Source organism: Pteropus medius, unplaced genomic scaffold (genome assembly GCF_902729225.1).
Source record: "Pteropus medius unplaced genomic scaffold, Ma_sr-lr_union100, whole genome shotgun sequence".
Lineage (NCBI taxonomy): Eukaryota > Metazoa > Chordata > Mammalia > Chiroptera > Pteropodidae > Pteropus > Pteropus medius.
Window position 1 is genome coordinate 16,052,630 of NW_024340701.1, and position 5,832 is coordinate 16,058,461.

Genomic DNA, 5,832 nt, shown 5'->3' on the forward strand with positions numbered 1-5,832 from the left:
GGAGCCTGGATGTGGGTGAGTAACTCCTGTGGGACATTAGAGTCTGAGACACCCACCCAGCAGGTCAGGACTAGCCAGAGTCATGATCCCCAGCAGATTTCATTCCACAGATCCACTGAGAGCCTCCAGGGAGCCAGGTCCCCACTAGGCCATGAGGACACAAAATTAACAAGACTGGGGGCATCAGATCCATGAGTAGCTTATGGCGAAACAACATAATATGTTTCTACTTCTTGGAAAGCTGAGTTAAAATCTAAGTAGAAACAGAATTTCAACATTGGTTATTTAAAAAAATCAGTCTTTGTAAGACAAACGCTGAGTCAGTGGTAACAAGTCAGAGTTCCTACACAGATGGCCACTCTGGGGGCAGTCTCAAAAGGTGGGCCACATCACCACTTCCTCACCACTCCACAATGGGTCTGCCAAACCTTGGCTCAATTCTCACCCTGTGGCCTTAATTTAACCAGTGTTTTGAACATTCTTGGATCCTGGAATTGGCAGGGTCATTCAGCTCAGCCACCCACACAGTAAGGGTCCGGGGGGTGCAATCAGCATTGAAGAGATAGAATGCCCACTAGGCACAACTGGACAGACACTGCAAAGAGCCAGTGACAGAGCAGGAAACAAGTTGTTGATGCATGTGAGCCATCACACTGCAGGTCACCATAAGAGCAGAGAAGAAGAAATAGTGTGGTGATATTTCAAGGCTAAGGCAGAAAATCTGCCTCCAAATTCTATGTTTGGATCTGTCTTGACTATTACTCATAAAAATAGTTTTAAACTCAATATACTCAATTTACAACCCCCAACCTCTGGGATAATCCAAGCCATTATGTCCAAACCCATTTATCGTCTCCCTGGAGAACAATACATAAAGAGGCATCCAGTATGAGCTGAGGATTATGGGTGAGTGAATCACTCAGCCCGAGAATGAGCAATCCAGAGGTTTCTGAAGCCACAGTTCGCCATGCAACAGTAAGATCCAGGTGCAATCAATTATCATCTGGAAAACTTGGGAGTTTAGCAATGCTACCAATGACTTCTCTCTTGCACAAGCTTTATCCTTGCACAAGGCTTATCCTTAAGTCTTTATCTGAAAATCCTGCCCCTGGAACCGCCTGGGGTCTGTAAGTCTCCTAGAATAGTGTTCTAGGATAGACTGGAAATCCAAAAGCCTCAGCGATTAACTGTGTGCTGACTTGTTGCTTGTCCAGATACTGCAAATTTCCTCTGACATTCTGCTATCTTGCGTTCCTTTTTCTTTGGAAATTATGCTCTTGGAAATTCTGGTTAAATCATGCAGGGCTATTTGAAATAAAATGTGTTGATTCCCTGTCACATTTACTTCAATCAATCCACAAATATTAACTCAAGATCTACCCCCAGGTCCCACACACTATGCTAAGTGAAGGGAACAATCAATTGCCAGCCCAGACCTGAAGGGAATTCTAGTCTATGATTATGCCTGCTTTGTTTGCTGTTGCTTTTTAAATGAGTAGAATGGGTAATTGTACCATTAGTTATAACTCAAGAGGCTACTTGCTCATTGGTTCAATCAAAGTTTACCTACTCTGGCAATGTCATCTTATTTTGCATGTTGGTTTTCGTACCCATTAAGTGCACATTCTCTCAGAATTCACGAAGATGAACTAGTGAGCAGTGGTTTTGAATTGAGATGGGGCCTTCTCCCCAGAAAAAGAACTCTCACACAGATTTTTATTTTCAATTTCAATGTGTTCTTAGAGAAGCCCACAGACCCCCTACTTTAACCTTTCCTGGATCAGAATCTATCAGCATCATTCTTCAAGGCCCAGTGTCCCTGAATGGCTTCACTCTGCACTCCCAGGCCTGTCAACCCACCCATGTTATAACATTTACCACCTCAGATAAGATAAGAAAGCTACTTCCCAATAAGATAGAAAGCTACTAACAGAAGGAATTTCCTCCCTCCTTCATCCCGGTATCCCAAGTACTTCCTCATGCAGTGTCCACTTTGAAAAGTAAGTCTCTGGGTAGAGCCCAGGTTTCATTAGAGAAGGAAGAAACTGATTGTGTTTCAGGACTAAATTCAAATGTCCAAGAGAAAGATTCAAGCTTAAAATCCCCGAAACAATGGCCCGTAAAAGTTGACAGTCGAGAAATCACATAATTGAGAACCGAGGGGCTGGCTTGAGAAACTCCTTATGAACTAGAACTCGGGAAAGGTTATTATTCACACTGCTCTTTTGGAAGTAAATCTTTATCCTGGGTATTAATCAGAACTTGGCTGCTACAATTTCATCTTTTTCCATAGTCTGGCAAAAGTAAATCTTCTGTTTAAACTCAATCTTCACTTTCAATTACCCATTTTAGTTGTGTTCTCTGAAAGGGGAATTGATGTAGCACACATATTTGCGTTTACTAAGGAAACTATTCAACTGCTTTGGAAGGGGCTGTAGAGAAGTGGCCAACAAAAATAATAAATGCAAACTTCAGCTTGTGGCTGTAGTCAGTCTCTCATCTTACAGCCCCCAACAGAGAAGGTTATTGCTTCAACAGAGGGTGTTCCTGGATCTAAAAGCAACCTCTATAGCTAGCAAGCCGTAGTCCCTATGTATGTAGTAGATTCATGGTGGCACAAAGCCCTGTTAACCTGCACACGAGTTTCTCTCAGCTCCTTTGCTGTCCAATGGTCCATCGTCTGAAATTTTAGGGAACCGTTAACTTGAATATCCACTTGGCTCAACGTGTTCAGCTAGGTACCATGGGAAATACAAAGAAAGGTAAGACATAGAGGCACCCTGCCTTCAAGAGCTCAGAATCTAAGTACAGGCATACCTCATTTTATTTTGATTTGCTTTATTACACTTCACAGATGTTGTATTTTTCTGTTTGTTTGTATGTTTGATTTTGTAAATTGAAAGCAAGACCCTCCATCAGCAAAAATATTACGACTTGCTTTATTGGGATCCTCGCTACATTGCGGTGGTCTGGAATTGAACCCTCAATGTCTCTGAGGTCTGCCTGTATAGAGAAGTGCATAAATTATTGTAATGTACAGCAGGTAAGAAAAATACCACAAGAAAGACATGAAGCACTATGTCCTCAAAGGGGGCAGAAGCTTTCCATTCGAGGGATCGAGGCGAAGTTTCTTCAAAGTGCAGGTGTCGCTGGACAATGGGCAGAACTTGGACAGACCAGGGGATGGGAGGAAGCAATACAGTTGCCGGAAACAGTAATCACCAAAAAGGGAGAAATGTCACTCAAACTCTGTAAAAACATGTACTCTATTTTGGCAAGATTTTAGGAAACCAGGAAAGGACTGAAAATTAGGCTGGAAGCCAATCGCATAGTCCCCTGAAAATAGCTGAGAACTTTCTAGTTCACTTTAGAGAGGTTAGGGAACTGCTGTTCTATGTCTTTGAGTTGGAGAGTAAAGTGACAACAATGGTACTAAAATTGTACTTAAAAGACCAGTATCTGGGCCAGAGAAAGTAGAATGAGTTAGAATAACAGAGACTAAAAGTGAACATGTTATAGTAATAATCGAAAAGACAGGGGCTGTATTTCAATTGTGGTGTGAGTACTGATGAGGTGGGAAGGTTTGAGAATGGGGCTTTAATAATGGTTTCTGGTGTCTCTTTGAGCTCAGGGGTCTGTGAAGTAGGAAGCATTAACACCGACATACTATCCTGAAAGTGTCATCAGTGAAGAAAATGCTAGATGAAAATGTCGTGCTCTCCCCAGCATTCTCCTTGTTAATGCAGAGTAATTTTGTCAGCTTATTACATGTTTTAAATTCAAATAGAAATTTCTAGCCTAGTCTGAGACTTTAATTGTATATCCTGAGCCAGGTGTTCACTTCCTAATACTTATCTCCACATGTGGCATTTCAGAAGACTGCTTTGGCTGATGTGGTTTGGTGTGGCTTTTAGCAGCCCTCACTCAGCTTTACTGACTGGCCAAACCACACTGCTTTAACTAGTTTTCTCCAGGTGTAAGGTACACAGAGCCTTTCTTAGTGGCCATAATACTAATTTTCCATCTTCAGCCTTGCTTACAGAAGGAGGTGCAGCAACCCTCCAAAATCTAAGATGTAAATAAGGTTTCAAGAGTTTATTTAAAAATATAATCAAAATTCCTACCCCTTATAGGCATACTAACACAATCAAATGCAGACAAGTTGGCTGTGAACTTTCCACACATTTCATGTGGGTTTTTTTTCAGACACTGTCTTTCTTGGGCTGCAAAGACTAAGTCAAAGGACCAGAAAAGCTGCATCAAATTCGAAGGGGAAGAACTCTAGAAACCTTCTAGAAGTGGAAATGGTTTGTCATGTTTGTTTGTTGCTTTCAGTTTTAAATCCCACATATGAGTGAAAATATATGGTTTTCAACTTTTTCTGTCTGACTTATTTCACTTGGCATGATAATCTCAAGATCCACCCATGTCGTCACAAATGGCAGTACTTCATCTTTTCTTATGGCCAAGTAATATTCCATTGTACATATGTACCACATCTTCTGACAAACAGAGACTCATGGTCACAGACATTAGTGGTTACCAGAGGGAAGGGGATGGGGGAGATAGATATGGGTAAAAGAGGTCAAATATTTGGTGATGGAAGAAAATTTAACTTTGGATGGTGAACACACAATGCAATGTATATATTACATATTGTTGAACCGTACACTTGAAACTTACTGGATTTTATTAACCAGTGTCATCCCGGGCGGGATCTGACATTTGCTGTTAAATCTCAGCCAGTTATATAACCAGGAGGCTGATGTGGCCTAGATCCCCGCCTCCCTCTTTCGGAGATTACTGGCTCCAGGCCTCTTCTTACCTTTTCTCTTGCTAGAAACATGATGCCCACTTGCTAAGAGGGTGTCTCTGAAATGATCTTCAAAATCTGTCACCCAGCACTTAGAGTGAACTCAGTTGACATGATTTGCCTCAGGACCCACTGGCCTAGAGTATCTCCCCTCTCCAGACTTCCAAAGCCTCTGGCTTGGAGTGAAATCCCACTTTGAATCCAATAGCCCCAGCAGAGCATTTTTCCTGAGAGAACCCATTGAGATGTACCAAGAGAGGGCTCAAGAGCAGTGCTTTGAAAGCCACTCCAGTCAGCTTCTGTCTGCTCATTTGTGGTCAGAGCAGAGCCAGAGGGCAGGTTAAGAATCAATGGAATGGGTGGTAAGGATGAGGGTGGTGGCCTCCAGTTGGTGGTAGCCTGCAGGCTGGTGGAGGAACCAGGCCAGCCAGGAGTAGGTCTCTAAAAATGGAGTATTGAGTGTCCCCAAACTGGCAAACCCAGGATTCTGTGGGTGGCTGGGGCCTGGCAAGCTATACATACTATAGAAGGGTAGAAGATGAGAGAAAGGAGAGTGGAGGGCAGGGTAAGGAAGGGATGGAGGTCAGATGGAAAAAGAGAAGAGGCCCCATTGGATGAGAAAGGCTCCACTAGACATACAGGCAGCTCAGCGATACCTCCTAATTCAGAGAACAGCGCTGCCACTAGCTTCTCAATTCTCCCACTGCTCCCCCAGAGCTGCTCTTTGTCTAATACTGACTTCTCTTTCACCTTCAGATTCATTTTAACCTGACTCCTGCTAAAGGGGGTGGGGGACATTAACATGCCATGGGAATGGCACTTGCCTGACACTGAGGATAAAAAGTCTCCTTTCCACTTTACCCTGAATCAGTTCCTACCTAACAGCTTAATCTTGCAAGAGACAGCTCAAAACACAAATGTTCCTGTTTATCACTACACATTTGTTTGACTCATTCATTCGGGAATGTGCAGAATATTTCCAGCAGCTATCCCTACATCTCCCTAGAACACTATCTGGG